This window comes from Neolamprologus multifasciatus, chromosome 16 (genome assembly GCF_963576455.1).
Source record: "Neolamprologus multifasciatus chromosome 16, fNeoMul1.2, whole genome shotgun sequence".
Lineage (NCBI taxonomy): Eukaryota > Metazoa > Chordata > Actinopteri > Cichliformes > Cichlidae > Neolamprologus > Neolamprologus multifasciatus.
Genome location: NC_140454.1, coordinates 13802974 through 13817705, shown reverse-complemented (window position 1 = coordinate 13817705; position 14732 = coordinate 13802974). Strand labels below are relative to the sequence as shown.

General features: G+C 37.6%; 1 long non-coding RNA gene across 1 annotated transcript; it reads left to right on the top strand.

The window, feature by feature from the left end:
- The first annotated feature begins 1447 nt into the window (after nucleotides 1-1447).
- LOC146500434 (uncharacterized) lies at nucleotides 1448-6019 on the top strand. Its single transcript, XR_014869714.1, has 2 exons — nucleotides 1448-1767; nucleotides 2291-6019. It is a non-coding gene; the product is annotated as an uncharacterized LOC146500434 (long non-coding RNA).
- Nucleotides 6020-14732: the final 8713 nt, after the last annotated feature.

Below are 14732 nucleotides of genomic sequence, written 5' to 3'. Positions count from 1 at the left end.
GTAATCAGATTACTTGTAATACTTTACTGCCCATCTCTGCTCATGATGTAGTCATCACTGAGGAATTCATGTTTCTCCAACTTCCCACTGAAAAGCCTTTCCAGCTCTATAAGGAAGCTCCGTCCACACTAACAGCTGCTCACAATATTCTTTGAATTTAAAGGTAAAATTCTTCCTTGAACACAATGCATGTTAATAAACTTGGAGTGCCCTTTTTGTCTTGTTGGCAAATGTTGGAACATGACATGTTATGATAGCAACTGCAAATTTCATAGTTTTTAGGATTTATCACATATTTGAAGCAAATGTGTTAGTGCTGTGGCAGAGTTTAAGGTGCTAACAAGCAAAAAAAACAGATGCTTGTAAACCTAATGTCATCACAAGTTTTATTTATCATTCATCTTCATACAAAAACAACACAAATTTGCCTAGAAATAACTGCACTGAAAATGTTAAGGTACTTAAAGATGCTACAGTTCTTCTGTGAAGACTGTTTCAATGATTCAGTCTCTTTATGCAATCCTGAACCTTAACACCTTCTGCAGTTTCTGACTCGTGCTTCCAAGAAGCAATTTGCATGCCATTCAGTTTAAAAAACAAGACAGATGTTAATTATTCCATGTACAACAGACAACTACAATACAAAATGTCTCCAGTCCTGCTTATCTATTTCTCATTTTTGTTACTATTATATGTAAAACAACTATAAACTATAAACTACTCTTTGCATGCTGACCCAAGTACATACACCAGTTTACAACAACAACCTACACTAGTATCAAATGGCCTGATTACCTCCACGAGGGCAACAACAGTCGGGCTCACAGATGATGTTCAAAAAGGTTCTTAAATACTGTGGCTGATTATTAGCAACAGGTGTGACCGCTGGAGCCCAGCGACAACCACAGAGTAGATTAACATAAGCAGGATGAATTAAAAGAGTGCAATATGTTAAATTACAAAGTTAAGTAATCAAGATAAAATATACTACGAGCTACAAATTAAAGATCATAAGGAAAACTTTTAAATGTGGCTCAATATATTTAAGCAAAATATTGGCCCTAATACAAACTGAATCATTGATGCTGCAATCAGGACTCTGGTGGAGCCATGCCTTCTGTTAAAGAATGCCTCTTTGTTTAATCGCTGAAGCTAGTTTTCTGTCACTCTGTTGTGTTTCCGCTGAATAAATCTGAGACTGATCAGATGGTATTGTTGCGTGATGGTATTATGTGATACAAACACCTGAAGTGCTAACACTTCTGGATAGTACTGTCCATAATTATAAATGAAGTCAGTCAATTAGGGCTGCATGTTTATCTTTAGCATGCATTAAAATCAATGTATTTTTTGGTAATTGGTTATTGCAAGATTCAACAGTGACTTACAGAAAATAAGCATTAGCATGATTCTATTTAAAGGAGTGGTTTGGAATATATGGCTGGTGTAACCCCTATAGACATGGTTACTAGTATTTTCTTGTTTTTTACCTTGCATTATTATTTCTGACACCCCTTGAACACACTTTGATTTTCCGTAGTTCAGTGAATGCAACAAAAGCACGTTGCTGCAGTAAGCTAGGCAAAACGGAGCAAGACACCCGAGAGCAATTAACAAGCTACACAGTGAGTCTTTCGGTATAAAATAAGTGTTATAAAGTATTTTTAACAGTCTCTAACTTAAAGTTATGTACTTTTCAGAGGCCTTTATGTGTTTTACTCTCGACCAAAACCAGGCAGAGCGTGTGTTTGTTTCTTGGGAACTCCGGTGAGTTACTAGAGATGATAAGTTAGCAGGAAAACTTATGCTAATTTTACATGTGGTAAACACTGCAACAGTGCGAAGTCTGTATTGTCTAAAAAACCTAAAACCAGTCGGAGTACTTGAATTGTGTGTGAAATGGAGTGTTGTATTTTATTTTATTGTCTATTTGATTGGGCATCTTCACAAATGTGCAAAACTAACGCAGGATGCACTTTTCTTTTAGCCATAAGTGTTGTCCAGTGCTTTTTCTGCACTTTGTCATTTCAGTTATAGGTTAATTCATGTAAATAAGTTATTTAAAACTAGTTACGTTACAAACATTTCATAATGTGATTACATATGCCTTAAAAAGGGGTATATAAATACAATTGATTGTAATGCTGTAAAGCAATACAAATGGAATTCATAGAAACAGAACAATGTTAAAACAACAGTGTACTTGATTTTGAAAACTTTATGAGATCTCATTTTATTTAGAAAAACTGTTAAGAACTATTTTGTTTATTGCTCTGTACTGTATGTGCAGACTGGTTTTTTGTGATCCTGGATCTGAAGTGGTTCTGGATATGGATGGTGAGCCAGACCCTGTGAAAACTCTTGGCGAATCCAAAAGCAGTGTGGCCAGCTGTTCTGGATGCAGGAGTAGAGCTACAGTCTGAATTACTTCGAATCGCAGGATTTCAGATAAGCAAGAGCAAAAACTGCTTACTTCATACGGATTGTTTCTCTGGGAAACCATTGAACTCCCAATACCCTGCTCATCAGGAGTCGGGTCTAAAGAGACTACTTATTTTATTTTATTTTATTTTGTTGTTATTTTCAAAAGAGCGCTCTTCTCTGTTGATCTTCTGTTAATTTTCTATGCTGTTTACATCGGGTTATTGCACCACTGTGACATTGTAATAAATCTGCTGGCTGTTCAACACTCAATTCTCTCAAATTTATTTTACTCCTCTCGAATCTAGTCTATAAGCTTAACCCTACTATACTAAGCAGGTGTTACACTAACATGCAAGCGAACACATACAGTAGCCCTTTGCTGTATTTATGATGTAGGGAAAGGATTGATCATTTGCCAGATTGGTAACAAGAAGAACACAGAGTCTCGACTCGGGGTGGGCCTGTGTTGAGCACAGATCATACGAGCCATCATGGTTCATGACTGAGTGTGATGCTAAGAGAGGAGAACGGAAAATTACCACACACCAAATTAACTCGGCAGAGTGTGATTAAAAATATGTTTTGTGAAACTAATTTGCACTTACTGTAGCATAAAATTAAGGGTGCGTTGGAACAGTTGGTTCAATTTTCGGAGGACCATCAGGACTTTTGAAAATTTAATGAGGATCCAAATTGCCTCTTTCTCTCCCATCCACATCATGTATTTGTGACACCCCAATGCCGTCTCTGTCTGTTAAAGACCAAAGAGCCATTGAGCAGAGATGCATTCAGCCCAAGTGGAGCTATTTGGATGGATTCCGAAAATATTTAAATTTAACTGTTTTTAGTGCATCTTTTGATTTATTTTAATTTAATTTTTTACTTTTTGGGTTGTTTGCTCTTTAACGTACAGAGAGATGCATTAGAGAAAATTAGTACAAATATTCAGACTGAAAATCCAAGACTTTCCATCAGTCTTGAGATGACATAGCAATTACATGGATGACCTATTAACCCTTCAGCTACAACCATAGAGTGTAGGGATCATTTGTAGCCCCACAGCAGCCTATTAAGCAACTTAAATGACTCCATATATGACTTCAATTTGCTTAATCTTCCTCAGGTTACGAAGGGAATCATACCAAAAGGAATATAATCTGAATAAATATGCACGTAATCAGCTATGATAAGAGAGCTATGACATTAGAATTCCCGTCATTAAAATAAGTGTTGGTTGTTGTTTTTTTACATATAAAACACACCATGGTTTTAGGGATGCATAGCTGAGGTAAAGGCTTTGTGTATGTGCTGCATTGTTCCCTCTTGTGGTTGACACAAAGATTGGCCTACTTGAAATGAAGGAGGTGGATCTCTATGAGCTTCTCATGATATGGCACGAAGACATTAGGGTGACGGGTGTTCTAACCTATTCTCCTCATGGTCATTGTGTGTTGAAGAGAAATGTTACAAGATGACAGCAGACAGAGCAAGCAGAGTATAATCATCCTTTACCTCTCCATGGCCTCAATCGAGTGTAGCGGTCCTTTGCGTGTCCGCTGCAGACATCCGTGGTCTGTCTGAAATGACAGAATAAGAAGCCATGACTGACTTTGATTTGCTGGAGAAGACACAAGTTATGAGCCCTGGTGGTACTTTTATAGGCTAACCTTAACCCTTCTTACCAATGAACCGTTGCTCACATCACAAATTTTCAGTCATTCTGTAAGAGGCCAGTATCCGTAGAAACAACCAGACTGGCCTCAGTATGGAATGAGCATTATCTTCCTAGAAAAGCTAGCTAGCTATCTAGCTACATTAATAATACATTTTTTTAAGTGGATACAGAGAAATAGCACGTTTTAAAGTCTTAAACCATCATTTTTTAAACCCCAAAAAGGCTGTAAAAAGGCAGTACTGGGTGATTGGTTAACTGTCTGACTAAAGTAGAAGTATGTCCTGTTAGTTTTTGTTACTGGCCAAACCAACACAATTCATTTTCAAGTACAAATCAATCACCAAATTGAAATATGATGTTAGAAATGAGTAAAACAAACTACTACTGCAATAGTGGCAGTATAGTTCAACATTGATGAAAACACACAGTATGTCAATCCACGAAGATTAAAAGTCACAAGTGATGGAACTGCATTTTTCATTTGAATCAATGCAAAAATAAATGCAGATCTGCTGTGATGGCATCAGCCACACATGGATAAACCTGTCCATTCATTCGTTTCATTAGTTTGGTTTGCAGTTATTTCAGTAATATAATTCATTAATATCCTTACTTAAACCTAACAATGATATTATGAAGTGCACGCATAGTAGCATTGTGTGATTTTTAAAAATGTTTTCTGTTATATTAATTATTTTTCTCTTTCTTTGAGTTACCTGGTTTGGGGAGGTGGCTGTTTCCTGTCTGGACAAAAGGCATGGCCAAGGCCTGACTTTGAAAACACAGGACCAACCAAGTGTTTGTCAGAAACGGGGGCTGTTTTAGGTTTAGTCATGTTATTTTTGTGCTTAGTTGGTATTGGTGTTTGTTTTTGTTTCCCCTATTGTGTGTAAATGGTTTGGTGAAACCACTATATAGGTTACCCTCCTGTGTCTTTGTGTTTAGGTCAGTTTGTGAGTTAAGTTGTGTCTATTTTGTTTGATTAAGTTTCTGGAAGTTACTCTTTGAGTAGAGTTATATTTAGTTGACCTCTTTTATGGGCTCACTAATTATATTTTGAACTTTGTCTTTTTGGGGTTAAAATTTTAAAAAGCCCATTTTGAAGACATTTTTCCTCTTTCCTCTATGCCGTTGCTGCTTGGTCTCTCACACCTACATACTACACAATAGTCCAGGGGAACAGGTGAAAAAATTGTTCTGGTGAAAGCAACAAACATTAACAAACATCATCGGTACTTTCTCTCTTGTACCAAGAAGTCTTGCAGCAAGATCAGAAACACCTGATCTCAGATGCATGGTTGTAGGTAACCTTGTACCTACAGCGAATAAGCCACAGGAGGGGATGTTTCTGCCTCAGGCTGGACACATTTAGTTGAAAGGACTGTCTTAAAGTGAGAGATCTGAAAGACCTAAGCTTCTATGAGGATGTGTAAGAGCAAGTGTATCAAATGCAGTAGACTGCAAGGAGGGAAGGGGTCTTCTACAGTGCATTTGTATAATTTGGATTGTTCAGCTGATACCAGATTTGTTTTAGTCTAAGATGGTTCAGATATAAAACTTCATTGTTCTCATTAATTTCTCTGAAACTTTATTGCTTTGACCAAACTTTTGACAAAAAAGAACTTTGTAAACTCTTGTACTTTTGCACAGAATATAAATAGTAACCTTGGTCCTTTTAATGTTAAGATGAGCATTAAAATGACTGCTGCCAGAATTTATTCTTGTAAGTTGGTAAACTGATACGTCATGAAATTGATTAAGGTACAGCTGAGTATGTTTGACTACATATGTGATTTCCTATATTTCAGGAGTCTCACATTTGATTCAAGCAGCAGAATCCAGTCTAGCATCTGGGCTTAGAGCTCATAACTCCCTGCCACTATGAAGTAAACAAAAAATGGAGAGTGATGAGTAAAAAAAAATACAGAAGTTAGCAGACATGCAAACAACACTAACATAACAGAGTGAGAAGTGTGAAACTCTGAAGAGTTGGGAGGGTGTATAACTATGTCATGCGAAGAGTGAGTCATGTTAGCATATGACACAGTGCAGCTTGAGTTGACTGCCTAAAGTACTCTGCATTACATAACATTGTTATTTTTCCATGGTGATTTTAAGGTATTTGTTCGTTTAAAATTGTGTCAAATTTGTTTCTTCATGAGTGGTTTGTGTATAATTTAGTAAAGTGTCACTATGCATGGTGTTCCCCAAGGTTCAATTTATGGACCCTTTTATTTTCTGTATCCATCATTAAATAGAGCCAGGTAATGAGCCATCATCCAGTTTAAATACACATTTGCAGTTGTGTATGGTGCCAAAGTGGGTTTATTGAGTGGGTTGGGCTATTGCTCAGAAGCAGTGCTGCTAAGGTCTTAGTTACACAGGCACAAGAGACTTCTTGGAAACTATCTAGCAACAACCAGTCTTGAGTAAAAATGTGTCTTCCCATCCAGTTGGTGAATGGTTGCTAGAAGTTGCTGGTGAATCCTTTGTTCAATAGCAAGTTGTCATGGTTGCCAGTGGTTAGCATGTCATGTCTGAAAATACAGTGTCACATTACAGTATTTGTATTGTGTATATATGTATATGTATTTGTACTGACATTAGATTACACACAGGTGCACTCTATTTAGTCATTAGCACTCATCAGGCAATGTTTATGGGCAACTGACTGCACTCAGACCAAAGGGGGCTGAATAATTTCGCACACCCCACTTTTCAGTTATTTATTTGTTTGGAATCATGTATGATTTTCGTTCCACTTCTCACATGTACACCACTTTGTATTGGTCTTTTGCGTGGAATTCCAATAAAATTGATTCATGTTTGTGGCTGTAATGTGACAAAATGTGGGAAAGTTCAAGGGGGGCGAATACTTTTGCAAGCTACTGTACTTGCAAACAAGCAGTTTTGAAACTGTAAAAAGTATAACACAAATGTTGTCTGTTTCTAGTTTGCATTGCACTTTTTCAAGTTTATCTTCAGCAGAGAGAGCAAATGGCAAGTGTTTGTTCAGATTCTATTTCACCTGACTATAACTGGATCTGTGTGACTGAGGTCTGGAGCATTAAATGTTCAATAACACTGAGTCTTGAAAAATGCAAAATAGAATTACCAATAAGCTTTCATCAAAATGCAAAGTCCAAACAACCAATTACAGAGCAGCCCACATACACACTACTTGGTTGCAAACTGTGAGCTACTCTCACACATTCACCCTAAAATGAACCAAATAACAATTGGAACAATTATTCTAATTCTAATTATTCTGGGTTGCATAAGTAACAAATTTCCATTTCTTGATTATTTTACAACATAAAGAATTGATTTTGTTTGTCTTGAAGTAAGTTTCTACACTTGGTAATTAAAAAGAAAGAGCAAACAAGTTCCCCATATTAACTATCTGTGTCTGCCAATTTGTGTGCAAAATGAATCAAAAATCACATGTTAAACAAATCAGTTCATTTGGTTTCAACCTTGACTTGTTGTCATTTAAGAAGTAAAACTTCGTACATGCAAAACTGTTTCTGTAGTTTCTGTGTTTAGTGTGTGTGTAGGTGTAGGTGTGTGTGTGTGTGTGTGAGTGAAATATGCATTTTAAGATAAATTTTATTTTATTTTCAGTGGTTAGCGTCTCCAGAAATTTAATGTGACCCAGTATAAGCTGATGGTAATGCATGTAGAAGTTGTTTGTCGACCACCATTATACAACAAATATACAAGAAGAATGCCTTACAAGCTGCCAGACCTCAGACAATAAGGCATGGGAAGATTAACCATTACCACATGAACAGAAGATGCCAAGGTACAAGGGAATTCAGCAAGCCCTGAAACAAACAATTCAATAGTAAATATGTGACAATACATCATTTACATTCAAAATATCTTTGAAGTACAAACAGAAAATGCTCCTAAATCGCTAAAGGGGCCTCTGTAATAATTTATTAAGAAGCTGAATTGTAGTCATTGTAGGGATAAACACGAACAGCATATATATATATATATATATATATATATGTGTGTGTGTGTGTGTGTGTGTGTGTGTATTATATATATATATTGTATATTTTATCCAAAGTGCCCTACATTTCGACTCTCATGCACCAATTTGCACACTAATAGTGCAGCAAGCTTCAGTGCCATTCAAGTCATTAGCATAAACATCCATAGGTTCTCAAGGACTCTTTGACAAGACAGAAAAAGAATACTGCAATTAGCTGCTGACCTCTACCTGCTGGCTCACAAAAAGAAACACATAACAGTATTCCTATTCCCTGAACTCTAGTGATGATATTTATCAGTCAGGTTTGGATCGCCACCACCTTTTCTTCTCTGCAAGGACAGCACAGGGGCTTTTAATGAACAGTATAGTCATTCGATTTTTAAGTAAGTCAAACACATGAACAAAAACATAACAACAAATTACTCCCAATGCGTGACTGAAAAGCAAAATGTGCATTTTGAAAGTCTTCATTAATTCAAAACTCTCAAGAAAAAGAAGAAAATTGCCAAATGATTGACTCCCTATCATCTTTTTTCTTTCTGGATATATGTTTGGAGTTTTTTAGTGGAAGATTTGATATTATTTGTCTTATCCAGCATGTAATATTTGACCAGTGAGTTTGAATCTAGTGGAATTTCATTTGAAATAATCTTTTCACATATCAGTCTGACCTCATTCCAAGCTGTTCTAATCTTTGTACATAGCCAAAATACTGAATTCTGTTGAAGTGCTTTTACAAACCTTTTTGTCACAGTGAATGAGACTGCAGGATTCAAAAGCATGTACAAAATCAATCCAGACATTCAACTGGTTTATTGCCAAAGACTGACTAGGAGTGACATACATGCCAAAGTGTGGGCTGAAAGTGTGCTACCCACACTAAGCTGAGTTGGTCCCTGTGAATGCCCACAGTATACCCACACTCTAAAGTGGGTTTTATATATTCTAGATCTGCAACTCAGCTAGCGTCCACTTGGGTCCCCATTACGTAAATTTCATCACTAAACAGCGTGGAGTCTGTGCCCCTGCCTGTTTTTGGCAGGGGGGAATTTACATGGCCTGTATTTGTATAGCGCTTTACTAGTCCCAAAGGACCCCAAAGCGCTTTACACATTCAGTCATCCACCCATTTACACACACATTCACACAGTGGTGATGGCAAGCTACATTGTAGCCACAGCCACCCTGGGGCGCATTGACAGAGGCGAGGCTGCCGGACTCTGACCACCACTAGTAGGCAACAGGTGAAGTGTCTTGCCCAAGGACACACACACCGAAACTGTCCAAGCCAAGGCTTGAACCGGCAACCTTCCGATTACAAGGCGAACTCCCAACTCTATATCCATGTGTCTCATCTGGACAGACTAATCAAAACATAAAAACAAATGAATCAAAAGATGCACATGAATTTTTGAATAAATTATCTCTCGTGTACATATATTACATGCTCTGTGTTGTAATTTATGCACTCTGTGGCCACTGATAGACTCCCTAATGTGAATGCCATTGGACCATGGAAGGAAGCAGGAGGACCTTGAGAAAAAGCAAAGTGCCATGCAAATCTTGCCCAGAGACACAGCACAACATGTCAGCTAAAATCTAAATCTTTATTGATTTCCAATCAATAAAATCAATAAAATCAAAAATTACTTTGATATATTTCTTTTGTTTTCAGATGAGGAAAATATTGTGAGATGGCAATAAGGGATAGCACTGTATATGTGCCTTCTTTCCTTACACTAGCCCCATCACTGTGGTCTCTAATAACACACTGTCAATACACTACAGTTATGAAGTGCCCCTTAGGGGATCACATCATCCGTCCTTCAAAATATGTTGTTTGTTTATTGTGCCCATTGACGTAAAAATGAAAATAAAGTCATAAAATTCCAGACAGACAGATGGACAGAGAAATGTAAAGTTTGGATAGGCTCAAATCTGGGACTTCAAAGGGACTTTTTTCATCACCGGCTTTAATGAAGCCTTCTCAGAAGGGAGTGAGCAGTGAGACTTGCTTTATTAAAGCACAGTCACTAAGGGCCCCCTATGGACCCACATAACAAAGTGTGTCATTAAAAATTAACTTTGGGTGGAAGAGACTTAGTCACAGAGGAGAGAAGTAGCACCAAATCAGCCAGGTCTAAAGCTAAGAGGCCTGAGGAGTGACTGTGTCATGGCTAAGGTAAAGTTCAAGGTTTAGGGTACGTGAAAATCCCAGATATCACCGTACAGTGCAGAGATTAAAACAGATGAAAGGCTACTAGATTTCTGGAGAACAAAAGATTTCTGAAGTAAGAAATTGATTTACATGAAAATGTTAAAATAAAATAGTTAGTACTACTGTTATCACCATGGCAGCATTAGCTTTCTATGAACGGTGTATATTATATAAGTATATTACTTTCAAAGCATGGGGAACTTTCTATCAAACATGAGAAAATACAAGTTCTGATCTTAAAATGATATGAAGAATTTTACCAAGAACAAGTCTAAATGTGTCAACCAGTAATAAAAATAATAAACACCAGAAGTGATTTTTTTTTTCTTTCTTTCTGTTTTCACTGTAAGGCAGGCTTTTCATAATGCTAGAAGAGTAAATATTATAAATAAAAGTCAGATAAAGCACAGATACAGATGGCTCTGTTTGTTCAATGTGCTGGAAAATTTTTGTTTGGAAAAAATTCAGAAAGTGTGTTCAGCTGATTCCAAGCACAGACACTTTTTTGGGACAAACAGGAATTATTCACACCCAATTTCTATTTAAAGAGTCTCCACCATGGTTGCCATCTGTCTGCACTGCTGTTTACAACTTCACTAACAAATCTGTGGAACAACAGTGGGACCAACTAAGCATAAGCTATCATTATATGCTGATGATGCCAGTTTTGTTTTGCCTTATTACAATGTATAAAATGAAGTCAGAAATTTACTTTCTAGTACAAATAAAAGAAGGAACCCACTTGCTTTACTGTTTAATGTCATATAACAATTCCTATACAAATTGTGCCAAACACAGAACAGGTTGTTTGTGGTAATTATGGACCTGTTTTCACTGACTGGCACGTATTGTGAAAGTTTCAAAACTACCTTCACGTGCGTATTTATACTCTGACATTGTGAAAACACTGCAAAAGCTGGCTGGTAAGTATATTATTAAAAAATTTGTGTGAAGAGTATTCAAAATAATCTGTCTCTTTGTTAATATAAAGTCCCTTTTGGGGTAACCAGATTTTAGCCCAGGATGAGCAGATGCTACATTTAATTTTGGGTCCTTTGGGATTTAAAAGAAAAATGAAGAATTAAGGTACAAATACTGTATACTGTTAAGTCTAATTTTGAATGTTGTCATTGTGTTTCTTAAATTTGTAAAGTCTTAGTTCAAGCAGTAGGATCAAAGACGTTCCTTTGTCTCTGACCACCTCCCCCTGCCACTCTGTGCTGGGGGAGGTGTATTGCAGATACAGGTATCTGTATTGCAGATACATCCTATCTGACAGATCTGTTTCTTGTGTTGTAAGCTTCCTGCTTTTATGACCCTTTTGGTCAGCAGGAGGTCACACAAACACATCCCCATGACACACACACACACACACACACACACACATACACACACATTCTCACATGCATACACACACACACACACACACACACGTTCTTGCACATGCATACAGATGTTTACACATACACACACATAGTGCCTTGTCTTAGAACCATTTGGGGGTTTTACGGTGGGAGGTGCTTTTCCTGTGATGTGTATTGTGTGAACTGTTTTTCCCAATAAAAGGCAGCAAGCGGAGGCCGGATTTGGGGTCATTTTGTGGTAGGATTCGAAGTGCGTTCCTGAGATACCGACAAGGCCTCCCTTGCGCAAGTAAATCGATGGATCGCTGACTGTCTTGTTTTCTTCATGATGAATAAGTCTCTAAACTAGCAGGGCTTGTGGAAACACAGACCCAACAATACTCTAAATTGGGGTTTTTTTTGTTTTTTTTAATTGCCAAAACTGTCATGGCCCCGAGTGCCCTTCTCACCTTCTTCCTCTGCTCCTGTGTTTTCTTGCTCCTCTGTCCTAATCTGTATGGGCAATACTTACCTGCCTATAACATCACCCCGAGGTGAGTCCTACCTGTACTACTCTGGCTGACACAGCTGCCTTTCATCTTCTTCTTTACCTTTGTGATATTTTTCCCTTTACTTACTGTGGTCTCTCATCTTCCTGCTTCAGGTTCCCGATCTGTCAGCCTGTCATCTGCCTCAAACTTCACTCCTCATCCTCAAGAGTTGTGTGTTAGATACCTGATGAAGATCAGGCATTTTGAGTTCTTCATTATCTTCACATTAGCATGTTGTTTGTGCAGATGCTATAGTGGACTTGTTTCATTCCAGAAGTGGGGGCACCAGCTACCATGCCTCCACTTCCATTTCAGCTACACCTGAAAAATGATTACCCCATCACCACTGAATCAAAGCACAGATAATACGAGTGGAGATATTATTTAGTATCATATATATATCATATATAATAACTCGTGAAAGAATAAAGTTACGTTGAAACCAAGCACACCATTGTTTTTCTTGTGACATTACCAATACGTTTGATGTGTCACATGGCTCTTTTCCTATTGAAAAAACAAAAGTTGTATCCAAGATGGCTGACTTCTAAATGGCCACCATGGTCACCACCCATCTTGAGGAGTTTGCCCCCTCACGTATACTAATATGCCACAAACAGGACTTTAATATCACCAACCATTCCCATTTTATTACGGTGTATCCATATAAATGGCCCACCCTGTACAATTATATTCTTACTTTAGTTACACAGGGAACAACGACTGAAGTTAGTAGAGTACTGTGTTACATTACAGAAACATGTAACACTTACATTTTAATGCGTTACATTGTAACCCATTGACCATCAGTGCAATCACCAGTGTGGCTGTTTTTATAGTGCTGTCATAAAATCCTTGTTCTTTTTTTTGGTACAATAGTTAGTTCATATTCCCTGTAGATTATAAAAACTTCATTTTAAGCTGGTTAGCTTACAATATTAGACACAGGCTGCAATACTGGTTCTTAATGATGTAGAGAGAACTTTGAAATAAAGTGTAGCTGCTAGTAATTGCTCTCTATTGCTGTGTAGACTTGTACTTCTGTTCCTTGCCAAAATGAACACCTGGCTCTTGGCTTGATGCTGTAATAACGGAGGAAAAAAAAGACTGCAGCTGTGCTATAGTTGTATTTAGCACCTAAATTAATAAATATCTTCTACAGGCTATGCGGAAATTGATAAGACAGTTTATTGGATGTGTCTACTTTCTTTTCTCCCATTGTGAAACATTGTCTTTTTCCTATTCCCACATTTCTCCATTGAGAAATATAGGGAGTGTCATTACTTAGAGGCCACGCAACAGTGTCGTCTAAGTGACCACGGTACATGGGAGCTAGCTAGAAAGATGGCAAAGACAGCACACTGGGGCAAGGTTAACATATCTGCCTTCATTATAACAACCCCACTGACATAATATCAACTGTAATGCATGACAAACACAGGAATTATAATATTCAAGGAATCAATAGAGGTCATTATAAGCAGCATTTTCATAGCTATGCTATTTTTTCCTATGGTTTAGCTACATGTTGAAGAGTATAGGAAGAAAAACAGATTGAACTCAGCATGTAATATTAGCTCAAGTTTCATTTGTTTTGGTTATTTTTTAATATATATATATATTTATTTTTTACTTTTGTGCCCACAGGAAGTGAAAATATCCACTTTTAAAGCCACTGCTCTTCAGAGGGAATATCAAATATGGAACAGTCAGCAGAGGGAATGACAAATCTTCCTTTAAATATTTACATTGCACTATCATCTGCACTATAGCCTCATGTACTTTTTTGGTGCTGGACACAGACCTCTGATATCAATTTCCTGTACACCTTGAGCCTCAGGTGAAGAAGCAAGGCTAACTTTGATCACTTAATTATAATTTTCTGGGTAGCAGGTTTTCTGAATAAATTATTAATTCTGTTATTAATCTTATAGAAAATGTTGAATTCTTGCAAAAACATTTTAAACATCCTTTAAATAAAGCTTAAGAATTTGAATTCTTAATTCTACATCTTTTACAGTCTATTATCATAGCATATGATATCAGCTGGTAATTATTTTACCAGTGTCGATTTAAATAATGCTAACAATTATGCGCCTCATGCAGGTTGTGCGCTGCAGAGGCAACATTCTGTCTCCATTTGCTTCATGTGATTTTGCACTCCCTCCTCACAGGAGGAGAAGAGCTGATTGCAGTGTTCTCCCTGTCTTTTTCAATAAGCTCGGCACTGTCGCCTCCTCTCACAGTCAAACACATGTGTGGAGTGACTGTCAACCCGCCAAGGCCCATTTACTCCAGCACACACCACATCCAAACTCCCAGTGCTCTCTCTACATCACATCTCCTCCCCAGCTCACTCTCAGCTCATAGTCATGTTCTGTAGCTTTGAACTTTTGAATTTAGCTCACCGCCAGCCTTTACCCCACAGCCCCTTTCCACTTCCTCTATTTCTACTCTCCTCCCAATCTTATAACCACCCCCCCCACCCCACCCCCCCTCGAGCTGCACTCAGGGCTAC